At 44.7% G+C, this 13,381-nt stretch overlaps 1 long non-coding RNA gene across 3 annotated transcripts in view; it reads right to left on the bottom strand.

Annotated features, from left to right (window-relative positions):
• Positions 1-12,766, bottom strand: part of LOC122936384 — a 109,354-nt gene extending 96,588 nt beyond the window's left edge. For all 3 annotated transcript variants that reach the window (XR_006388923.1, XR_006388922.1, XR_006388924.1), the window contains exons 1-2: positions 12,595-12,766; positions 12,161-12,315 (exon numbers count right to left, since the gene is read on the bottom strand). This is a non-coding gene — a long non-coding RNA (uncharacterized LOC122936384). The remainder of the gene's footprint in view (positions 1-12,160; positions 12,316-12,594) is intronic.
• Positions 12,767-13,381: the final 615 nt, after the last annotated feature.

Genomic DNA, 13,381 nt, shown 5'->3' with positions numbered 1-13,381 from the left:
AATTTTATTCCACTTCCTGGATTGCCATCAGCTAGAGAGCTGGCAGATCTATTCGTGAAACATGTCTTCCAATTACAGGAGGATATTGTTTCTGACAGGGAAGTCCAATTTATCTCCCGGTTCTGAAGTTCTTTCTGCTCCCGTTTGGGAATTGGGCTGTCATTTTCATCTGGTTTTCACACGGAGACGGATTGGCAGATGGAAAAAACGAACCATTGGACAGGGATCCAAGACTCTCCTCTCTGGCTGGGGCCTTCACTGACTCACCGGTAGTGGACCAATGGTTCCAGGATTGGAAACCCATTTGGTTGTTGGTGCAGCGGAATATTCACAGTGCGGTGGTGCAACAGAATGGATTTGATGATCATCTTCGCACTACGGAGCAAGAGTTTGAGGTAGGAGATCCAGTGTGGGTCTCCACCCAGAACATCCCGTCGCACCAACCGTCTGCCAAACTGGGGCCTAGATTCATTGGTCCATACCCGGTGGTACAGAAGAATAAGCAGGTGACTTAAAAGGTTGCTCTTTCTCCGTTGATTCGAGGGATGAACACCTTTCATGTTTGACTGCTCAAATCAGCGGCAGAGTCAGCTCCTTTCATTCAAACTCCATCTCCGGTGGAGGTTCAAGGGGAGCCCGAATTCGAGGTTAATAAGATTTTGGACTCCCATTTTTTCCAGAGGTCCCTCCAGTATTTACTGGACTGGAAGGGATATGGTCCAGAGGAGAGATGTTGGGTACCAGCCCGCCATGCTCATGCGGATGAATTAGTGGCAACTTTTCACCTTGAAAACCCGGGGAAAGCCCATTTGAAGTCTTCTGAGCTGCCTCCTCCTGTTCCGTGGTCCACTGGGGCCTCCAGGGGTCCTCGTGGGGTTCAGCCTGTGGGGAGAGGTCGGGGGGTGCTTAGTGGGTCTACTGGCATTCCATTCCAGCGGGCCTCTGGGTCCCCTGCCTCAACCTCGGGGGGTCCCATTGGAGTAGTGGGACAGGTCAAACATACGTCTGTGGAGCCTGCGGCTCCGATTCCTTTGCGGATTGATTCAGTAGTGCGTCCACATGGGCGCCAGAGGGGAAGACCGCAGACAGAGTGGCATCTGCGGGTTCCGTTCCGGCATCTGTGCCGGCATGGTCCCGTATCCATGCTAGGCCAATCAAGCGTCTACGCGCATGCTCGAGAGGTAGTTTGCAAAGGGATACACGGCCGAGCGTACGTGCATCTTATGTGCTATGCCAGCTACTGGCAGGAAAAGCACCTGTGCACAAATTCAAAATAGATTAGGGGATAGGCCGCACAAGTGTTAGGAATTAGGATCATCATGTGACCTATGAGGAATCGACACCTGGCACTCTGTGATTGGCTAGCAGGTACTTAAAAGGTAATCTTCCTGGTTGGTCAGTGCCCACTGTTGTTATGACATATAATAAAGCACTCAGAAACTAATACGCCTGATGGGATTTGTTTGACTTTGGAGTTGGGAGCCACCCCTTCCAGTGTGGGAGGTTTTGCTGGCCAGAGGTGGTGAGCTGTCTCATTTTGATTTACCTGTGTATTAACTCTGCTTTCCTTGACTATTTTCTAGTGACCTCCCTCTGGATACTTTATCTTGGCTGAACAATCTATCTTGCGTATGACCTCGGATCAGACCCTGGATATTCTCTGATGTCTCATCCTTCGGTACCAGGCTTCTCAGACTGATATAACGTGTATGAACTTTGGCCTGGTCATGGACTGCTTTCCTGGTCTCTCCCTGCAGAGGTTCTTATTCGGCTTGATTACCTGTGTATGATCATTGGCTTTTGACTGAATTATCGTTGACTCAATAAATCCACTGTCGTTTAAAAAATATGTCTGGTTGCTTGGGATTCTGCACCATTACATGCACTATATAGAAAGTATATTACTGGTATATCACACACCTGCATCAATCAGTTTTTTTGGGGGGCAACTGGTATATCACACCAGTTGAAATTATTTGTTCCAATAGCGTTTGTCACTCTGTGTAGCTGCGGTAACGCAGCAGAACCGCAAACATATGCTGCACTACCCAAATGCACTATATAGATAGTATATTATTGATATATCACACCCCTGCCTTAATCAGTTTTTGGGGGACAACTGGTATATCACACCAGTTGAAATTATTTATTCCAATAGCGTTTGTCACTCTGTGTTGCTGCAGTAACGCAGCAGAACCGCACACAACTGCTGCACTACCCAAATGAACTATATAGAAAGTATATTATTGGTATATCACACCCCTGCCTCAATCAGTTTTTTTCAGGGGCAACTGGTATATCACACCAGTTGAAATTATTTGTTTCAATAGCGTTTGCCCCTATGTATAGCTGCAGTATCACAGTAGAAACACACACAACTGCTGCACAATACAAATACATGTGCAAATACACACCCCTCAGTAAGTCACACCTATCGATAGCACACCTATGCCAGTACTTAAAAGGACTTTTGTGGCCCTATTAGCTAGCGTTTGGTTTCTCTAACAGTCTGTCCCTGTTCCACACAGTAACCTCTCCCTACACTGGCAAAAGACTGAATGTAAAATGGCTGCCAGATCGGGTTTATTTATAAGGTAGGGGGTGTATCCATGTGCTGAAACATCTCAATTGGCTGTCCTGTACCACCTGATGGATGTGTCATGGGTCAAAGTTCTTCACAATGTAAAAGAATATGGCGCTAGCGGACATCGCCATATGTTCGCCCGTTCTGCAAACCGCGAACGAGCAAAGTTCACCGCGAAACGACCACCGTGCGAACAGCGAGGACATCTCTATTTGTGGATTCTGTCTTGTCGATGGTCACAATTTTTCCATTCCAGGATGCCCCTGATGTCAATGACCTTCTCGTTTGGGTCCTGTGGTTTTTCCTTCCTCCCCTTCAATATTTCAGTCTTTATCTTGTTGGTGTGATCCTAAAAATTCTGTTGATTTACATATGGTAAAGCCAAAATGAAGTTGATCTAGTCTCTTCCCTCTTCATTTTCTTGTCATCCCCTGATTAATTATTTTTCGCCAGTTATAGATCTTGCCAGTCTGCAAGGTCACAATGCCATTTGTTAGTTCTCACTCTCTCAAAGTCCATACAATGTCTCTCATATTGAGTAAATTTCACTTTTTAGGTGAAGAAATCTTTAGCTGTCATCAGAGTCACCTTTCAGCTGTTCCTCCATATTAGTAACTGTAACTGTACTGTAGTATGTTTTGAGTGTCCAATGAACAGCATATGTATTAGAGGTGAATAGGCTTCTTTTGAGTGGCATGTAATATCAGAGGTCAGGCAACTGCTCAGAATTTGAGGGCCCCCCCCCTGTGGTATGTCATAGTATTGCGTGCATTTACCGATCCACTGGAGAAGCTGGTTGAGGAGTGCTAGCATAGGAATATATTGTGTGGGCAGTGCTGGATTGGAAGAATGGATTATGTGTTGTGGTAAGGTTGGCTTGATGATGCCCCTGTTGTAGTCTCTTGCACTGTGGACATGAGCTGTATTAGATGAGGAGGCATTCTGTTGTTATGGAAACTGGGCATGTACAATGGATTTAGGTGGATGCCATGACCACATGGGGGAAGTGACCTGCAGCCCAACCATCCAGAAAACTTCAGTTTGTGGAGATGCGTATTGGAGCAGGAACCTGTCACTTTGTGGAGCTATTTTGTGAGTGAGTACATTGAAGAAATATATGTTAATTCGATACAGTAGTACACTTTGTAATTGATACAATATTTATGGGAGAACCACCTTTTAGGTATATATATATATATATATATATATATATATATTATAATTATTGTATATGCATGTGTATTGTTTGAAAAAGACTAGTATATAGCTGAAACGTCACAAATTTTATCTGTGTAGCATGGAATAGATCAATAACGTTTCCATTGTAGGAGATGGTGATGTCACTGTCACGGACGGTGTACAGGAAACAAGACAATGCAACATGCATATATGACTCACTGGATCCAAAGCTAAGGAACCAAAAGGGAGACCCCTGCACAAGACCTGGCACTTTCCCTGGCTGCTCAGCCTATGCAAAAATCCCAAAGGTGGATGGTTGCATATCCACGTACCTCGACTATATAACACCTGAACACCCTACAATAGTGAGGGGACACGACCACCGGCTCCCTACACCAGACACGGAGGGAGTCAGGGTCACCTGGGATCCAGCAAACAGAAAATAACAGATAAATGTACAGCACTTAACTTAGTAGCAGACTGGGAAATAGGATCAGCATGCACACACACTCCAGGAAGAAGTATAAGCCGCCCAGTAATGCATTATGGGGAGGAATTTAAAGGGAAGCAATCAGTCCAACTACATGACAGCTGAGAGAGGCTAACGAGATGAGGAACTGAACACCACAACAAAGAAAACCCAAGGAGGAGTTTCTGAAAGGCTTCTGTCAGAGCTTCTCAGCTGTCTGGTTGTAACAGTACCCCTCCCTCTACGAGTGGACTCCGGACACTCAGAGCCCACCTTCTTAGGATGGGACCTATGGAAAGCCCTGATGAGACGAGAGGCCTTAATGTCCGTCACTGGGACCCACATCCTCTCCTCAGGACCATAACCCTCCCAATGAACAAGGTACTGAAGAGAACCGCGGACAAGACGAGAATCCACAATCCTAGAGACCTGAAATTCAAGATTCCCATCAACCATAATCGGAGGAGGAGGCAAAGACGAGGGTACAATGGGTTGAACATAAGGTTTCAATAAGGACTTATGAAAAACATTATGGATCTTCCAAGTCTGAGGAAGATCAAGACGGTAGGCAACAGGATTGATGACAGACAGGATTTTGTAAGGCCCAATAAACCTAGGACCCAACTTCCAGGAGGGAACCTTCAATTTGATATTCTTGGTAGACAACCACACCAGATCACCAACATTCAGGTCCGGACCAAGCGCACGTCTCTTATCTGCCACACGCTTATATCTCTCACTCATGCTCTTTAGATTATCCTGAATCTTCTGCCAAATAGATGACAAAGACGAGGAGAATCTGTCCTCATCAGGTAAACCAGAAGACCCCTCTCCCGAGAAAGTCCCAAACTGCGGATGAAACCCATATGCACCAAAAAATGGTGACTTATCAGAGGACTCCTGACGACGGTTATTTAAAGCAAACTCAGCAAGGGACAAAAAAGAACACCAATCCTCTTGATTCTCCGCCACAAAACAGCGCAGATATGTCTCCAGATTCTGATTGACGCGCTCTGTCTGGCCATTTGACTGCGGGTGGAAAGCAGAAGAGAATGACAACCGAACCCCCAAGCGAGAACAGAAAGCCTTCCAGAATCTGGAAACAAACTGCGTGCCGCTATCAGAGACTATGTCTGAAGGAATACCGTGCAATTTGACAATGTGATCAACAAATGCCTGCGCCAGCGTCTTAGCATTGGGCAAACCAGGAAAAGGGATGAAATGCACCATTTTGCTAAAACGGTCCACCACCACCAGAATCACAGTCTTCCCCGAGGAACGAGGCAGGTCTGTTATGAAGTCCATGGACAGATGTGTCCAAGGACGGGAAGGAATGGGTAAGGGAAGGAGAGTACCTGATGGTCGTGAATGAGGGACTTTGGCACGAGCGCAAGTCTCGCAGGCTGCCACAAAACCCTCAACCGACTTACGAAGCGCAGGCCACCAGAATCTCCGAGCGATGAGATCCAGTGTGGCTTTTGCCCCCGGGTGCCCAGCAAGGACCGTATTGCGGTGTTCCTTAAAAATCTTGTGTCTTAAAGCGAGAGGCACAAACAACCTCCCAGGAGGACAAAGATCAGGAGCCTCTGACTGGGCTGCCTGCACCTCTGCCTCCAGAAAAAAGAGCAGATACCACCACACCTTCATATAAATCACAGAAGAAATGCACCAAACGGATATGCCACTGACTATACTGGCTAGTCATAAATGCAGATATTAAAAGCTGAGACTTTTGCCAATATATTCCTGTCAGGAAGATATCGGAGCCCATCATGCACCACGTCACGGTCCTCAGCATGGCAAGGGGTCCTACCACTAAGCTACCTATGGTGTGAACAAGGTCTGAAGGTGATGTAATCCAGCTCACAGCCAAGCTTCCACACAACCGCCTAGCAGGACAACTAGTGCAATGTGAACAAAGCCAGACTGTAAGCCACACCCATATCAGACCATGTGATGGAGGTTACCAGGTGCAAAGGAGAGTGTTTGAATGCCAGGTAAAGGCACATACACTACATATAAAACAAGACTAGTTCACATTGCACTAGTTGTCCTGCTAGGCGGTTGTGTGGAAGCTTGGCTGTGAGCTGGATTACATCACCTTCAGACCTTGTTCACACCATAGGTAGCTTAGTGGTAGGACCCCTTGCCATGCTGAGGACCGTGACATGGTGCATGATGGGCTCCGATATCTTCCTGACAGGAATATATTGGCAAAAGTCTCAGCTTTTAATATCTGCATTTATGACTAGCCAGTATAGTCAGTGGCATATCCGTTTGGTGCATTTCTTCTGTGATTTATATGATTATATTTTCATCCGCACAATGCTCAGTTTTGTGTAGGATGCCTTTGTGGTGCATGTGGACCGCGCCGACATCCTCCACCGTATGCAATATTTTTTTGATTTGCTGGGGATAGTCGTTTGCTGCGGTCCACATGCGGTGGGGCTGCTCCCCCAATGAAAAACACGCTACAATGTTAGGGGTTGAGCAGCTCCCCCAGATTTGCCACTATATTTCTGTGTTTTTACCACCACACCTTCAGCCAAAATGGGACCCGGGTCTTCAAAATTCCCGCCTCCCGGAAAACAACGTTGACAGGGCATCTGCCTTCACATTCTTAACTCCAGGGCGGAACGTGACAACAAAATTAAACCTAGAAAAGAACAAAGACCATCTGGCCTGTCTTGGGTTCAGACGCTTGGCTGACTCCAAGTAGGCCAGATTTTTATGGTCAGTAAATACGGTAATGGGGTGTCTGGCTCCCTTTAGCCAATGGCGCCATTCCTCAAAAGCCAACTTGATGGCCAACAATTCCCTATATCCCACATCGTAATTTCTCTCTGCGGAGGAGAGTTTTTTCGAGAAAAAGGCACACGGTCGCCATTTGGCAGGAGAGGAACTCTGAGACAAGACCGCCCCCACACCCACCTCAGAAGCATCAACCTCAACTATGAAAGGTAAAGAGATATCTGGTTGCACCAAGATGGGAGCGGAAGCAAAACTCTCCTTGATATTAGAAAAAGCCTTACGCGCCTCTACTGACCAAGAAGAAAAATCTACCCCCTTTCTGGTAATATCAGTGAGTGGTTTAACAATAGAGGAATAATTCAAAATAAACTTCCTGTAATAATTGGCAAAGCCCAAAAAACGCATCAGCGCCTTCTGATTCTCAGGAATCTCCCACTCAAGCACAGCGCGGACCTTCTTGGGGTCCATGCGAAAACCAGAAGCGGGGAGAAGAAACCCCAGAAATTGAATTTCTGGAACCGCAAACACACATTTTTCCAGTTTCGCATATAATTTATTCTCCTGCAGGATGAGCAAGACCTGACGTAAATGTTCCTTATGAGTCTTGAAATCAGGAGAAAAAATCAAAATGTCATCCAAATACACTAATACAAATTTTCCCATCAAATGATAAAAAATGCTGTTCACGAAATGCTGAAAAACGGCTGGGGCATTCATCAAACCAAAAGACATAACCAAATTCTCAAAATGGCCCTCAGGGGTATTGAAGGCCGTCTTCCATTTGTCTCCTTCTCTGACCCTGACCAGGTTGTATGCCCCTCTTAGATCCAATTTGGAAAAGACTTTAGCCCCAACAACCTGGTTAAACAGGTCCGGGATCAGAGGAAGCGGATAAGGGTCACGAATAGAGATACTGTTCAGCTCCCTGAAATCCAGACAAGGTCTTAAAGAACCATCTTTTTTTTTAACAAAGAAAAAACCAGCGGCAACAGGTGACTTTGAGGGTCGTATGTGTCCTTTTCTCAGACTCTCAGAGATATAAGCACGCATAGCGATCCTCTCAGGTTGGGAAAGATTGTATAAACGAGATTTAGGCAGCTTGGCGCCTGGAATGAGATTAATAGGGCAATCGTACTCCCTGTGCGGGGGCAAATCCTGAACTCCACTCTCAGAGAAGACATCCGAAAATTCTGAGAGAAAAGATGGTACAGTCTTAGTAGCAACCTCAGAAACAGATGTCGTGAGGCAATTCTCTCTGCAAAAGTCACTCCAACCATTTATTTGCCTCGCTTGCCAATCAATGGTGGGGTTATGTTTAGTGAGCCAGGGTAGTCCCAACACTAGAGGAGTAGGCAAACCGCTAAGGACGAAACATCACACATCCTCAACATGAGCATCACTCACAATTAAATGGATATTGTGAACTATGCCCTTTAATGATTTTTGAGAAAGTGGAGCGGAATCAATAGCAAAAACAGGAATATCCTTTCCCAAAGTGCGCACCTGGAAACCATGAGTTATTGCAAATTGATTATCAATGAGATTGACAGCTGTTCCACTATCCACAAAAATCTCACAAAAAATGCTCTTGCTTTCTAGCGCCACCCTAGCAGGCAGGACAAAACGGGAACTACAAGCAAACGGAAAACCTTCAATTTACGCCTCAACCCTGCCAATAGTAACAGACGGAACATTTTTAAAAGATTTTTTCCTGTTTGTTTCTTTATTACTCCCATAAAACTGCCTGAATCTCCTAGAGGGACAAACATTTGCCAAATGATTTATACCTCCACAACAAAAACAAACCCTCCCATGCGAGCTGAATCTTCTATTGTCAGAAGCAATCAACCCCAGCTGCATGGGCTCCTGCTCAGAAGGGGCTGACAGCGACTGAGACCCCTGCGCACAGAATGAGACCGCTGCACTGTCCTGGGACTGAGTATGACAGGAAGGAGATATCTCTCCTCTCTCTCTAAGACGCCTGTCAATACGAACGGCCTAAAACATAGCAGAGTCCAAGGAAATAGGCCTCTCATGAAAGGCAAATGCATCTTTCAATCCCTCTGAAAGACCATGGCAAAATTGACTTCGGAGTGCAGCATCATTCCAACCAGTATCAGCTGCCCATCTCCGAAATTCTGAGCAGTATATCTCTGCGGATTGTTTACCCTGGTATAATAGACGTAGTCTAGACTCAGCCAGAGCAATACGATCCGGATCATCATATATCTGACCCAGGGCTAAAAAGAATTCATCCACTGAACGGAGAGGCCGTGCCCCCTCCGGCAGCGAAAAGGCCCAAGACTGAGCGTTACCCTTGAGCAGCGATATAATGATCCCCACCCTCCGTTCCTCATCACCAGAGGAATGGGGAAGAAGGCGAAAATGGAGTTTGCAAGCCTCTCTAAAACGCACAAAATTCTCACTACCCCCGGAGAACGTATCCAGGAGCGAGATCTTAGGCTCAGAACAAACTCCATGAACGCAAGCTAAACCGGTCACTTGAAGCTGAGAAAAAGTCTTACGGAGATCAGCTACCTCCAATGAAAGACCCTGGAAGCGTTCAGCCAAAAGTGAAACCGGATCCAGGCTTGAGACGGTTTTGGCGGCTTATAATGTCACGGACGGTGTACAGGAAACAAGACAATGCAACATGCATATATGACTCACTGGATCCAAAGCTAAGGAACCAAAAGGGAGACCCCTGCACAAGACCTGGCACTTTCCCTGGCTGCTCAGCCTATGCAAAAATCCCAAAGCTGGATGGTTGCATATCCACGTACCTCGACTATATAACACCTGAACACCCTACAATAGTGAGGGGACACGACCACTGGCTCCCTACACCAGACACGGAGGGAGTCAGGGTCACCTGGGATCCAGCAAACAGAAAATAACAGATAAATGTACAGCACTTGCAGGATGACAGGCCGAACTGGATGGACAAATGTCTTTTTTCGGCCTTATGCACTATGTTACTATGTTACTATGTTACTTAACTTAGTAGCAGACTGGGAAATAGGATCAGCATGCACACACACTCCAGGAAGAAGTATAAGCCGCCCAGTAATGCATTATGGGGAGGAATTTAAAGGGAAGCAATTAGTCCAACTACATGACAGCTGAGAGAGGCTAACGAGATGAGGAACTGAACACCACAACAAAGAAAACTCAAGGAGGAGGTTCTGAAAGGCTTCTGTCAGAGCTTCTCAGCTGTCTGGTTGTGACAGTCACCATTTCTTTTTACTATATGGCACCCCCTGTCTCTTTCGAAACACTTAAAGGGAATCTTCCACCATCTTCGATCTTCCTATCAAACAGTTTGATAGACAAATACTGTAGCTGTGGTTTACCTGTTTAAAACTCTGCCTTTCTTTTTTTGAGTCGAGTCTCTGTTAAAGAGTTATGAAATCTTTTGCTAATTTGGAATTTAGGGCTTTGGTCCATTGCTCTTGTTTCACCCGAGCTCCAATCATCCCAGTGGTCAGCCCCTACCTCTCTGCTTTTCCCCTGGCCTGGCCCTGTAAATGAAAGCAGCAAGGGATGGGCTAGCCACAGAAAAGAGTGAAGCTTGGGTGTAACAAGTATGACAGTAATGCCGTTGTTGCACCGGAGGACTAATCTGCAAAAAGTATCATAACTTGGGAACAGAGACTCGGATCAACAAAAGATAAACTGTGTTTTGATCAAGTCGACCACAACTATGTCTTTATGCAAGCAATTGGACAGATTCCCTTTAAGGTGTTGCACTCACTATTTACGAGGGGTTAAACTGCGATCAACTGAGGGGAAAATGCTATTCTGGTACTTACAGGCATATTGTCCTCCACATGTCATACCTTCAGTAAAATAGCAATACATAGGAAAAAATGCAAATGAAATACAAAACTTGACATCCTAGACAACAATACCAAATCTCTAACAGGGACCTCTACCAATAATGTGCTTGACATGGTTACTATACCTGGAATGTTGCAGACACTTTTTGGTGCAAACAGAACTATTTGTATTGCTTTGTTGAGGCAGAACACTCTATGTGGTTATTTGCTGATGGTTACAGGCAGTTCCTACAATAGCTAAGGTACAATAGCTTAGTGGATTCTCTCTCAATTGGTAGGTAATGTGCAATTGATTAGATGGACAGTAGAAAGGTTGCAGAAATTATACAGTCTCTTGTGTAGGCTTAGAGGTCAGGTCGCACTTGAATATGCCACCTTCAGTGCTTTGATAGGTCTAAGGGAGAATACGCTCTACTACAGCATGTGCTTTCTTGGCACAATTTGCAGTCTTACAACACCCTCTAACCATGCCCTGGTGCCTCCGAGGGTCTATGTGACTATTAAGCCACTACCTCTTTCTAGAATAACAAAGACACTTGCTTTTTTTCTCAGCAGTAATTTGGAACATTGGCACAAAGTTTAACTTGATAATAACTTTGCTGTTTACACTTATTTGGACCTAGGCATCACTTTTGGGTATATGCTTTCTATCATCAGACCTTCATCATACCTGTGCAAATAACAAATATGTACATCAAAATCACAAGTTAAACCAGTACTATGTCAGCAAAATGCAAAAATCCAAAGCATGCAGCACAAGTAGAAAATACTTGTATAAGGTTTATCTACAAGCAACAGTATTTGGGGAACAAAATATATAGAGCTCAAACATATGACCCTTGGCTTCCTCAATTGCACCTGCTTGAGGTAGATTGTAAGGCTTTAAAAGGAGCAATATAGATGCTGTTGTCACTGGATGGGTCATCAAACTCATCATGCTGGAGCTGTGTGTGCAGATGGATGACATAGTTTCATAATTTGGATAGTGATGTTGTATATTACATTGTGCTGCTATGGGACATTGTTAAGGATTTTGTCTAAAGGACCTTTTACACACTTTGAACATGACAACTTTTGAGAACGAACCCCTGAGAAAAAGAGATAAGAAGGTCAAGAACCTTATCCAGGCCATGTATTGTAATGAGATAGTGAGGTATTGTGCATATTAAAACTGGAGATGAGCGAAGTTTTAAAAAATTCTATTTGGCCGCTTTGCCGAACTTCAACAAGAAATTAGATTTGTTACAAATTACTTTGTCAAAAATCGCTTTCCATTGTATCGAGCAGGTGCAATTACAGGGATGTTCAGGGGTTTAAAAAAAATATATACTCATTCACTTGCAGAGAGACTGTCCGCTTCCATCTTGATTGAAGAAAACCTGCCAAAGGAGGTTTGGCAAGTGTTATGACATCACCACGTGATCATGATGGGTGAGCGTGGTGACATCATCAGTCCATTTATCTACAACAGCCAGTCAGCAGCTACAGCATATCTGAGAAAAGGAGAGCAATACACAGTTACTGCCTACCTCTAGACACACACCACGACAATCCCCAGTTTATACAGGACATCAGCACAAGGAGGGATAGAGCCCAGGCATCCAGATGTATGTAACAGCAACGCTGGGAACCAGTATACCAATGGGACGTCAGCGCACGTGGGGAGCAGGCAGCATGGATTCTTATTTTGTATTTTTATTATTGATATTTATATTTGTTTATAGATACATGGAAATATCTGGTCACATATAAATAAAATAGGTAGCTCTCACCTGCTCCTCTTTGCCATGAGCACGGAACAGCTCCGGGATGTGGCTGACTTGCAGACTTGAAAAATAGAATACGGAATCCAGCTCAATCTTGCAGCAATGCGGAAAACTTTTATTAAAGTGATAAAACTTCCAGTACAGGACAGTCTCGTCTACGCGTTTCAGACCTTATGCATTCAGGTCCTTACTTATGACAAGGAGAGCCTCAGCTGAATGCACTTTATTGGCTCGACAAACACCTGATTCAGTGTTTTCTGTGCTTTGCAATCAGAAACACATGTTCAACACTTAAAAAAGTTATTACAGCGATAGCTGAATCTAAAAGCAGAAAAAACTGTGTATACATAGATATAAAAAAGCAAAAGCTAATCTATAACATATAGTTAAAACATAGAGAAAGGAGAACCCTATCTTAATATTACAGAATGAGATCATGCCTCTTATTACGACCCAACGGATAACAAGTATTATCCATAAATCTTCTCTATTAAGTAATTTTCTCTTATGGTCACCACCCCTTGTAGGAACTGTGACCCTCTCAATACCCTGCACCCAAGGTTCTTATGTGTCACCACCATGTACAACCACAAAGTGTAAGCTGGCAGCAGACACATTGCATTTTTTTATAGTGTGGCACATCATAAAGATGCTTGCGGATTCTGGTCTTAATGGAATTCGTAGTAATTCAACATATTGTAATTCACTTGTCTCTGCTTGCTTCCTCGTGCCATCCGCCGTATGTTATTAGGAATATTCCTAAAGGTGAAATGATCCGTGCAAGGCGCAACTG

Source organism: Bufo gargarizans, chromosome 4 (genome assembly GCF_014858855.1).
Source record: "Bufo gargarizans isolate SCDJY-AF-19 chromosome 4, ASM1485885v1, whole genome shotgun sequence".
Taxonomy (NCBI): Eukaryota; Metazoa; Chordata; class Amphibia; order Anura; family Bufonidae; genus Bufo; species Bufo gargarizans.
The sequence above is the reverse complement of the archived record's forward strand: the minus strand, read 5'-3'. Positions and strand labels throughout refer to the sequence as shown.